The 12113-nt window shown below is 42.1% G+C and overlaps 1 protein-coding gene across 3 annotated transcripts in view; it reads left to right on the top strand.

Annotated features, from left to right (window-relative positions):
- TAF3 (TATA-box binding protein associated factor 3) overlaps positions 1–12113 on the top strand; it is a 119710-nt gene that overhangs the window by 39534 nt on the left and 68063 nt on the right. The window contains exon 3 of one of the 3 annotated variants that reach the window (XM_075081644.1): positions 6659–6800. The exons of the other annotated variants lie outside the window; for them this stretch is intronic. The gene's annotated coding sequence lies outside the window, so the exon portion shown is untranslated. The remainder of the gene's footprint in view (positions 1–6658; positions 6801–12113) is intronic. 3 annotated transcript variants of the gene reach the window in all.

Genomic DNA, 12113 nt, shown 5'->3' with positions numbered 1-12113 from the left:
TGCCTGACTGCGTACCCCTTTAGGGCAAGGTTCGGGCAGATCCCAAGATGCTCGGCTCCCCTCACACAGCACCATGCCTTGTTCAAATCCGTGCCTCGACTCTGGTGTCTTGGGATTGCAGCCTGAAACTGGTCGTGCAAAATACCAGCCTTGGCGCGAGTTTGATGTGCAAAACCACCAGGATCTGACCTCTAGGCTCTCCTTTTCCCTTTCCTGTGGTTCCACAGTATCTCACTTGTGTTGCCCCGGTCTGGGGAGCTTTCTGCTCTCCTCCGTCCCACTGAGCTCCATCCTCTCTCCAGACCTCACCCCCTGACCTCCTTTTCTTTCCCCGGGAGTCGATTAGACAAAGGGGGTACATTGTCGTGTGGACAGTATATACAAATAAATTGCACTGTATTTTTTTTCTTTTACGGTTGATGTTAATCTTGCGCTTCAAAAGCGTGCTTGTAACGGTTGCGGGTAAAAGAAATATAAAGTAGGATTGTTAAAGTGCGTGTTTGGGCTCACACGTTTGTGAAAACAAATGCATTGGTATTGCTTGAATAGACAGGAGAACTTGTTTCTCCCCGCTTTTTAATTTGAGAGTATCACAAGGTGGAATTGTGACGGTGGGGTAGAAACTTTCACCTCTTCTTCTGTTCGAGAGTGGTTATGTCAGTCGCAGGGCAGTAGGAGGAAAAGGGTTTGTGTGCTCAGCTATTGACTTCAGGACTGCTTACGTTTAATTGACTTGAAACGAAGTGTGCTTGATTTAAAAGGTATGTTGCACAGCTTCAGAAAATTAAGTTTAGGAAGACCAAGCAGAACTGTAAATAATAATGTTTGTAAAAATGCTCTTAGCGACGCAGATAAATGATTAAGGATTATAACTTGTTACTTAAATAAACAGTTGACTTTACAAACAACAGATAGTACCGAAACCTAAAATTTTCAAAAGGACCTTAATTTTTAAAGGAGAGATAAAGGAGAATTATAAACCTTTGCATGGAGCTTCTCACATTTCATGTATGCATTTGCATTCATGCTCTTGTCACATAGGTCTTTGTAGACTTCATGTTCTTATACATGTTGCTTGAATTCTTGCCCCTGTTGCCCAATTTTCTGCTGATTTACTGTACTCAATAAATATTTGTATCTGGGAAAATATGGGAACATTACTTCTCTTAGGTAGTTTTGCTCAAGAAGTAATCTACTGAAGGTGGTAGTGTATTATGTATCTGAACCCCTTGGATTATTGCATATACGGGCTACTAAAGTCTTAAAGTGTGTGTACTGCTGTGTGTGAATGTAGATAGTTCTGTGTTTTCCAGAGAGCTGATGATTAGAAAAATGATAAATCATTAGACAGCACTAAGGAAGGTATGTCACATGAAGCTTGGAGGAGGAGGAGGAGGAGTACAAGGTAAAGGATGAGTCAGAAGCTGACAAAGTTCTTCAGAATTTGGTAATTAACAGAAGCGAAAATAGGAGTCAGCAGGAGCTGGAATGACAAAGATCTCCAGCTTCTCTTAAGAATGTAGAAATCCAGGTGCTGTAGTGTTGGGTCTGTATCCCGATGGAGGGTTTGGTTTGTTTTCCTGGGTGTGACAGGTAGATTCCAAGTATATCACAGAAAAGTATGAAATGTCCTTCGGAGGGCAACTGTAGAACATCCTACCCCAGAGAAAAAATAAATATTTTCCCTTAACTTTCCCTGCAAGGTTTGTGCGCTGAATCATAAGGACTTAGAATAGACTTTTTTAATAGAGCTGTGGCTAGTCTCATTAAATGTGTCAAATTATTTCCAGGTTTTCCACAAACTTTGGAGTTTTTTGGCAATACATTTCCTGCATCTAGCGGTACACTTTGGGGGGGGGGGGGGGGGGGGGAGATGCATTTTATATTGCTGTCTTTGGGAATTAAATGCCTAATTTATCTTTACCTCCTCTGTACTTCCACCTATACTGCTTTCCCTCCCCTGCCCCCCCCCCCCCTTTTTTATTTTCTTTTAAGTAAGCATGTAAGATGACTAGATACTTGTGTCACAACTTTGGCCAGTGAGTTCTGCCCTTGCGGGTCTAATTAGCTGCCCAGTTACATTGCGTATTATGTTGTTTGGCATGTAACAGCCACCTATTATTATTTTTTTTTTCCCTGATCCTCCTTTACAGGGAAACCACAATAATTGAAACGGCCCTTTCGCTGGATGTGTTTGTGTATGTTACTTCAGTGTTCTCAAGCAATTTTTATTACGCTTCTCACGGACAAATCTTGTTCTCAGTAAGATCAGTGGGAAATGTCCCCCTTATTTCTTTCGGGGCAGATTTTGCTACTGTGCATTTATAACTTCAAAGACAGCAAGTCCCCATCACTGGAGCGAAACACACTTGAGTGAAAGGTCAGAAAGAGGTGGCAATGAGAAGAAATGTCTCTGAATGTCAGAATCAATTAAAATATTACTTTATTTAAATTACTGGTTTCATGGCATTATTCTAATTCATGGAACCTTTTAAAGCCATGAGTTCCATTTGGAAATATTACCACTAAAAAGCATTGGGTGCCTGGAAGCTGTGGGTTTGGTTTTTTTTTAATTATTATTTTTTGGGGATGAGTAACTTGGAGTCCATCTAGTTTATGAAAGCATAGACAGAAGATAAAAGACACAGGAATAAGGAGGAGAGATTGAGTCAAGACCCTTTCCTTGCTGCTTTTTAATCTGCTGCAATTACTGTATATTCTTAACCCTATAAGTAAATGAAGTTGGAAACTCAGCTATCCCTTAAAAAAAAACAAAAAAGAAACAAAAAAAAACTTTGATGCATTGGGTTTCAGAGAAAGACGCCACCGCCATCGCCTGCAGTGTGGTGGTAACCTAAGGGTCAGGAGAACTTGAACTGCAGCATTAGGGCTGTCGTTACGTCTATCAAGCTTTTCCTGTGAACCGGCGCTCCCTGCGCCGCGGACTCGGGGCTCACACGCTGCTGCTGCTGCTGCTGCTGCAAAGTTTTCAAAGCGGCTCCTTCCTGGTGCGTTTGGCACGACAGAGAAGAGAAATGCATGTCATCCGCTGCTTTCACTGCCTCTGGTTGCAAGGGGCTTTTACCTTCCCGTTTTACTCGCTGCTGAGAACTTCAGCTGAGCTATTGTGAGGGAAGTAATGATATTTAAGGAGAAATATGTTCTGACATGCCATGTTTATCTTACTGTAGGACTTGTGAAGTGTCTAATGTGTAGCTTGTTTTTACCACAGATGTGCTACGGTTGACCAAAAAACTCAAGGCAACATTTCTCATTTTATTTGATCCAGCACACACATTTTTGATGCTCACTTAATGTTCAAATGGGTAACAGCAAAATCCAGCTTTCCGTAAGTAACTACTAGCTCTTAGCCTCATTTTTCAGGCTTGGTGCTCCGTACGGCTTTAATATATGATCTAATCTTTGTAGGAATGGCTCTGTTATAAGGTTTGTATGCTAAACACATCGTTGGTTCAAAAGGTAGTTCAAAAATTTAGGTGGTAGCTGACCTGGAGGACAGACAAATTGCCTTTTTAAGAATTTCCACCAGTATTACTACTTGGGCATATTTAAAACTCAGCACTTTCCAAATTGGACAAGAAAACCAATGAAAAATAGAAGTTTTGTGAACCCGTACCTTCTGGTTTTGACTCTTACAAACCCAAGGAGCCATTTACACTTTGGATTTTACAGTTGTGATGCTGCCCAAGATGATTCAACCAGACTGAGCCTCTGATCAGTTTAATGTATTCATGGGTTTCTTTTTTTAAGGCAGAGGAATCGTTATAACATTTACTTCAACCTTCAGTATAACAGGCAGTAGATTTCTCATCGGCTTGCTTTGTATGGAGTCCAGGACATTTGGAATTTTAAATCTTATTTTCCCCTCTAATATTGCCTGTGTGCACCTCTTGCAGCAAGCAAATGCTTTCACTGGCAGGACAGGCTGAGGAGCACTTACTGATAAGGAGAAGTGACAATGAACTTAAACAAAACAAACGAAACCCTAAAACACACAGTGTTTGAAAGTCTGACCTCTGCAAACTTGACCCTCTGTTTCGGGGCATTTTGTTTGTATGGGATGCAAAGGGATGGCCGTGGGTCTGCGGCGACATGACAAGTGAGCTCCAAAGCCCATGGCTGACAGCGATTAAATCTTGGTTATTGGAAAATCTTGGTTACAGCCTTGATTATTTTGTTCCTCCCCCTCCCCACTTTTGAAACTTCTGGATGTGCTTAAAGCACATAACCATAAAAACTAGAAAGTGTTTGCAGTGAAAGCCAGGATTACTCATGGGGTCTTCTGGACCTGCACATAAAGTCCAGAGAGAAATGCAAAATACATATTTATTTTAACAACAACAACAACAACAAAAAGTGGTTAAAATTTAGAAAACTTTAATAGGCTTTTTTCCCCTCTGTTATTTCCCTTAGCTTCTTGGGTAAGCAGATTTAATTGGGAGAACTATATACAGTTTGTATTTTTAATATTCTTCTTGATCCATTCGTGTCCTTCCAGGGGTTTCTCAGGAGTAACAAGGGGAGCCCCCGCCGCATCGACAAAGCATTTAGTTCTTTTTGGAGAAATTTCTCATTCCTGAGAGCTGGAGGGGGAGCAAGACCCAGGCTTTCTTGCTCTTGCTGCCTTTTTGCTTGGCAGGGTGGGGAAGGACCAAGGAGGCAGGGGAGAGGGAGTACCTGGCGGGTGGTGGAAGCAGGGGATGGAGGGGATGGAGCCCTATCGTTAGGGCTGTATGGAGGTGTTTGGGTCGGAGCACTGGTCTGGTTAGTTCTCCTTGTGTGCAAACGTTTTGTGCAACAGTTTAAACGAAAAGAAACATTTCTGTAAAACTGCAGAAGAGGTGGCGTGGTGTAGCAGGAGATCGTAATAGAAATCGACTTCTAAGAGTAGATGATAAAGGAAGTGTTGGGGGTGCAGGTAGCCTAATCTGCTAGAGATCTTGGTGAAATGCCAGTTGTGTTTGGGTTTGTGTTTGTGTGTATATTCCCTGCATTGTTAGATGCTTCTGTGTATGAAGGAGTGCTAGCTGCTGCAGGAGCTTTAGAGAGGTATGAAAAACATTCCTTCTAAAAATACTGGGAAGCTCCCTCCACCCTCATTGTTTATTGGAAACTTAACCCCCCCCCTTAAGATATTTGATTATGGTGTAATGCAGCTAATTTAAGCATCTGTTTATCACTGCCTGGCTAGACTGAATGTGAAATTTCAATTGAATTACCTCCCAAGAGAGCTTTGAGCTCTGAGGGTAAAACAAATCATTTTCTCTCTGTTCCCCTGGGATTGTCAATAAAAAGAATTCATCTAAATAGTTTACATGCGTTTTGAAATGTTGCATCTACTAGACTTGGTTTTGTTGTTAGTGGAAAATTGCCAGTGTGAGTGGAATATCGGCTTTAACTCGACTGGCCGTGTTAAAGCACGGTACTACAGTGTGTGGAAAGGCTACAGCTATGAAAGCATGTGCAGCTAAGTAATTAATGTTTGATCAATAAATGTGCATGCTTTATTTTAGAACAGGAGATAGCGTATAAACCTTAGCTTGCTACAACCTCCGATGTAAGCTGCCGTCAGCCCAGTAGCTTCTCCAGCTCTTCCAGCTGGCGTATGTTACAATAAAGCCAGTTATTGCTGTGGGCTGCTGGTGGGACACCATGAGCCCCTCATCAACACCGCAGCTTTGTCTGCTCCTAAATGTTTGTGTGCGCGCATGTTATTAAAAATATTTCTGCTTCCACAAGAAACAGTAGGTTTTCTCTTTTTATTTGTCATCATGTCAACAAAAATCTGGGAGGGGGCAGAGTACAGGGTTTTCTTGCTTTGCAAAAAAACTAGTTACCAGGTTTAGATCATCTCTGTCATTTTGGTAGTGTGAAGAGAGGAGATTTTCCTTCCAGTTTGCCTTAGATTTGAAGTGAAATCTGTTGCCATCCACATGTAGAAGACCTGCAGATCTGGTTTGTAGGTGCTTTTACCCTGGACTGGGCTGCTCTACTGCAGGGCTGGTGCTGCCTTCACTCAAACTGGGACGTGTGGATGTGTCCCTGAGCTGCAGGCAGCAATCCACGTGCTGGTGACGCCTCGGTCTCTCCCTGCTGCTCTCCTGGAAGGACAAGTGAGTTTTCTTCCAGCTGAGTTTGCTGACTAGGAAAGAGCCCTAGGTTGTGTCATCGTCAATACTGGTGGGCTACATTTCCAGGTGCAAGCAAGGACAACAAGATCAGGCTTCCATATGGGAATATCCACACTAACCTTTGTGCCTATCACCAGAGTCTCACCAGTAGAACACCACTGTGCCCTTTAGCTTAGATCCCTGGCTTACTTGGAGCTGCAGTGTAAAGGCTGAGGGTTATTTCATTCAAGCAGGAAAATTGTAATCCCAGGAGTAATAAAACTGGAAGGTGTCGTAACAGTGTGAATGCTTGTACCCCAAAGCAGTGTGCAGGTAACCTAGAGAGCGGGCAGACCAAAGGGAGGTGGACAGCAGAATTTGTTTTGCTGACAGCTCTCCTCTTGCCAGCAGCAATTCCAGTTGAGAGAAGAAGCTACAGCTAGCAGTAGCGAGATGCTTCATCAGCAAACACCTTAACACCAGTTTGCCTTTTATGATGTGAATAGTTGCAATTTGCTCTTGTACAGGTATTCAGGCAGTGAAGAAAAACTTCTTTAAGCATCATCTAATAGTGATAACGCTAAGAGGGTTGGAGGTACCCATGCAGAGCGAATGCCTGTTCATTGTTTTGGAGTGGAGACGTGTCGAGACCTGCAGGAGCAAGCCCAGGTTAGCAGCTAAACTTGTGTCATCGCTCTGCTACTTTTTCAGTCTCCTGTGCTGGTTCTATTTCTATTGCCTGTAAAAACCATCTCATTCCTTAACGATTCTATGATCTGTGGTTATGTTGACTGGGCTAATTTTAGATGATGTAGCAGTTGGGATGACAATCAAAAATCAGAGCCCAAAAACTGTGTGAACTTTTATTTAAAAGAGATGAAAGCTTAAAAGTTTAAAGAAATTTTAGTGTTTGCTTGTTCAGGAGTTCATTGTCTCTGCAGTTATTCTGATAGCTGGTCATGTTTAAAGGCAAAGCCTGAAGAAGTTAAATTCCACATACGTAGCTATTGCATTTTCCTAACAGCTATAATCAGCAGTAGTTCCTACAGCCATCACAGGGAGGGTTTGAAGAGAGGGACACAATGTTTCTTGTTTACTTACTGATATTTTCTTTAGTATGAGAGAGTGACTGTTTAAAGTACTTGTTTGTGGAAAGTGAGAAGTTACAGATTGCAACGGTCTAGGAACGATGACTTCTAAATGTAAATTTAAATTACAGAAACATTCATCATTAGCAGCAAAGGCATAATCATGGTAAGGATCATTCTGGATTTTTATTCCAAAACAGTAGCAGACCAGAAGTCCGCAGGTACATTGGACCTTTGGCACATGTTGTGAGATGCTGGTGTTCCATATTTCCTTTCTGGCTCTAAATATGGAACTGTTTTGACAGCTTAAGTATACTTTAAAACGATTAATCCTGACAGGGTTGATAGTAACCTAAGAAAAAAAAATTTGAACCCCAGAACTGCAGTTTGTCTTAATGAGTAGCTCACACTGTTAACAGCAAAGCCCCATTACTGCGTGTAGTAGAGACTATCATGATGAGAAAGGCCAGCCCTTGTAATTTCAAAGTACAAGACTAGAAGTCGAGATGGCCCCTCCTCTGCAGCCATGCAGTCTTACAGCGTGCCCCCAGCCCAAGGTGCTTCGCCTCTGCCTCTCTAGCTTGCTTGTAAAACAGTGTTAAGAACAAATTTATTTTTGAGATTCTCAAACTGAAATGGTCGTCTTTTAGGAGAGGTGTGCGACGATACCAGCTCCTTAAGATAAAACAGATCAGTGAGCAATGTAATGTTAAAAGCAAGCACCTACATAAGAATAATCTTGGAGTGTTTCCAAGCACAAATAAGTCCTGTGTCACAAAGAGTCAGAAGTCTCCCTTGAATGGTGATCGTTACCCTCAGGGTGCATGTTGGTCACTCTTTAAAATTCTTATAAAAACAAAGAAATTAATTATCCAGTATAAAAATGGGGCATACGTCTCCTGGCAAACATTCAATTAACTTTTTAGTGCTTGCTACTTAATGTTGTGTTTGACCAGTCAAGCATTGAGAACGACTTTCCTTTGAAAGGGAGCTGGGGTGGAACGTGGCATTGCGCTGGAGCTTTGCTCCGGCGGCCAGTTGTGGCTGGTCATCAACATTTTTCCCATGATCGTTGAGTGTGGAGCTAGTTATATTTTACTTATGCATGCGAGATGTAGTTTGCTTTGGGACAGGTTTTTTTGTAGGCTGGATGATGTTTTATTGAGAATATAATTTAGCTAGTTTTGCAATCATAGACTGGATTGCAGTGGTTGAGCATGAACTACCAATTAAAAGCAACTGTATAATACTTCTAATTCCCATGACTAATGGGCTGAAAATATGGAGCTCTTTGACCTGGATCCAATCCAAGCTAAAGATGAATTATGTCACATAGATCACATTTTTCTACTGTTAAAATGGCAAACGATGCAAACATAAACCCCAAACTTTAAGAAATATTGACTTCCGAAGGATGAGCTGACATGATGATGGATGTATTTTGAGAGTAATGCATGAGAAGAACTTGAATAACTATTTCTTTTTTTAGAACATTTACCTATTTATTTATACATCGCTATCATTTATAATCTCCTTCCACCATTAATCTGCTGCTTTGCTTACGCGGGATTGTGTACTGAAACAACTGGAAGGGAAAGACTCTCTGGGGTTTTTATATTGAGCGTCCAATGTCCTTTACATTGACAGTAAAAATCTCACTGCTTCAAGATACATGTTGGGGTTGTTTTTAACTACATCCTGTATGTAGAGATTCTCAAATTCATCTTTGATTGTTGTATATGATTTATACTTTTTTTCCTCAAAAGTATCGCTACAGTTGTTAAATTTGGGTTTAAATCCAGTAATCTAAATAGCTGAGTTTTGTTGTTCTTGTGGCGGAACAAAATTAAATATCTGTCGGTTAAACCTAAGGCCGGTTAGACTGCTAAATGCTGTATAAATATGTGAGGCGCTGGAGCTTATGTGAAGGAAAGTGCTCTGCTCGTCAAACGAGGGAGTGATTACGTGGCAGGGCAGTAGGAGTTCTCTTGGAAACAGGGGAAATTATCAGCGTACCAGGACAGAATGCAAAGGTCGATCTGCTGAATACAAATAAAGTATTGAGCACCAGGTTCTGCCTCATGGAGCTGGCGCTTTTGGAACCGCTGTGATAAATGCACTGATAAATTCGAGGGAATGAGTGCTATTGCAAAAGCCTGATGAAGGCTAGAAAGTGTCCAGCTAGTAGGAATTGCATTGCTTGGTCAGGCACAATGAAATTAAATAGAATTTGCTTTAGTGAAATTGCATCAAGGATGATTAAAGGTGCTGCTGGGAGAAGGTGATGATCACCTTTCACTGAAGCCACTCCAGTGACTGTCGCTTACTCCTTACGTCTGTTTTGGTTTTACCCCTTTGCTCGTTTCCTCTGACTTCAAGGCTCTTCTCCCTCTCCTGTTCCCTTGCACCATTGGGTTGTGCCCCTGCTCCGAGCCTGGAGGTAACGCCAGGGCTGCTTCAGAGAACAGGGAGCTTGTCAGAAGCCGCTTGTCAGCACTGTTCCTTGGGACCATGAGAGTCTGCCCAAATACACCAGGTCCTGCGAGTCCCTCGTTCGTCATTCCCCCCTTCTTCTTTCCTCTGTTCCTTGATAATTGTGTTTCAGGTCAAGATTTGGCCATGTAGCTTTGCTGTCAACAGCCCCAAAATGCTGATCCCCGTAACACAGAGCTGCGCTTCCCTCGTACCTAGGTGATGCTGAGACATGCAGGTCGGAGCTGCTCTCTGCTCCATGCACGGCTCTGCTGTTCAGATCTGTGGTCGGGATTCGAGGCTGTATCTCGTTTCCAGCCAAGTCACCAAGCAGTCTCTGATCCCTAGCTGCTGAAACCACCTCTGTTGCGGTATCACGGGCTTCTCACCTCTGTGGCTAAACTGCTCTTTCGATGTTTTCTTGATGCAGAATTCTGCAGAAGAGTCCGAGTCAAACTCCTGTTGGTTTTGCTTTAATATTTTTGCATTTTGCATTAAATTTTAGGTGACTTTGGCCTCATGGGTGTCAAACAATGACTTGTAAGAGAATTCACATCTTTCTGCTTGTTTTGCTGTGCTCCGCCATGTTTGCAGGGGAGCTGAGATATCACAAGTGGCGTTTGGGTGACTTGAGCTGGGTTTTGCCCCAGATGGGCTGACAGTGTAACCAGTCTTTTAAGGTAGAACAAAACATACACAGAAATACACACACACACACACGCGTGTATATAACCATGTGTAACATCCATGTTACCAAGATGAGACAGTATCTCATGACTTTTTTGTTTCCATTTCATATTTAAATGATGCTCTGGCAGTGGGACCAGAGTGGCATACTCTAATTAAAGAGTCCCACCTTCAAATTCATATGAGGACACCTTGACACTGTAAGTGGAGCCTGTTTCCTCAGCGTATGTATTTTCTTGAACAGTTTGACATTTTACCTCTTCTGTTGCTGGTTAATACTAGGCTGAGAGGTATAAGGAATACTTTTCATGATTGCAGTTGTTGGAGCAGTGCATATGCAGAGCTATATTTGCTCATCTATTACCTCTTCATTTTTATAACATTTTTAGCATGAACTAATTATTTTCTCAGCTTGAGATGTATTGGGAGTTGCATTTGATGACTGTTTATTTTCCAGGCGCTTTTTTGAAGGAGTAACCTAAGCTCGGGCGAGGGGTCCTCTGCTCTGCTCCCTTCAGGCACAGGGAGGATCAGGGGCTTTGCCAGGGGAGGAGAGGTTGGGCAGTAGATTGGTACACCGCCTTCATCCATGTATGAATATCCAGGTGAAAAGTTAATGCTGCCACTGACGGGATTATTTTCTGCTCCACGCTCGTGCATCCCTTGTATTGCCCAGACAACAGCAGGGGTAGGCAAATGGAGCCGTGCGGCTCGGAGGAGGTGGGGAGAGAAACAGAGATGTTTCAGCAAAGAAGTCACCATGCCGTTGGGTTTAAAGCATTTCTCTTCGCTTATCCCGGGAATCGGAGCCACCGAAATGCTATCTTCTCTCTGCCGTTGACTCCCTTCCAAAGGATTTGTTGTTGGCCAGTATGAAGGAACCTCAAATACACAGTGGAGCTCGAAACTTGCACCACAATGAAGCTGAAATGATAATAATAATAATAAAAGAGTTCCAGTTTCCTACAGATTTCAATTGGCTCAGTAAATTTGACACCATGTTTAGCTTCTGAGGTGATAATGCATCATATTACACTGTGTGGTTATTTTTCGTGGCCTGTCAGTAAAATAGAAACTAATATTCTATATTGGCATTTCGGAAGATGTTCCTTCAGAGCATTAAGCTTTCAGTGAGGATTTAAAGACTGTTAGTGCAAATGTGACCATTCTGTGTATTTTTCAATTCAGGCAGCCTACTTCTATTGTAGAGAAAATGTTAACAACTTAATGTTTTGGTTTAGAGTTAGAGATGGTAGAGTTTTAGAACATAAATAGATGCTCTGTATGGCAAAAAAAAAAAAATGAAATGGCACTTGAAAGAGTACATTATCTTCATATTTCCATAACTTCATTAGTTCCCTAACTTCCTTCGTGCTCAAGCAGTGTTTGCTGGGTGCTCTGTATGCACACAAAGGGGCAGTTTTTGCCCTGAAAAGCTTGGTCTTGGGGCATCAGATGTAGGATTTGATAATGCAGGAAGCAGTAAACGATGACCAATTCTGTACAGTCTTAACAGTAACAGCTGGCTAAAAAAATTTGCAAGCTGTTCTTTAACAGAAAATGAGGTTCTCAGTCGCACTAATACTTTTCTTGAAAGGGATTTTGCTTTCTGTGGGAAACTGCCTTTTTGTGGTAAACCAGAAATCTTTTTTTTTCCCTTGTAGGGAAGAGTTCTTTGCAGGAAACCGTTTTCTGACCAGCTTTAAAATACAGAGATAGCAAAGACCACTTACTT

The sequence above is a fragment of the Phalacrocorax aristotelis genome, chromosome 1 (genome assembly GCF_949628215.1).
Source record: "Phalacrocorax aristotelis chromosome 1, bGulAri2.1, whole genome shotgun sequence".
NCBI lineage: Eukaryota > Metazoa > Chordata > Aves > Suliformes > Phalacrocoracidae > Phalacrocorax > Phalacrocorax aristotelis.
This window is presented reverse-complemented; position numbering and strand designations above follow the sequence as displayed.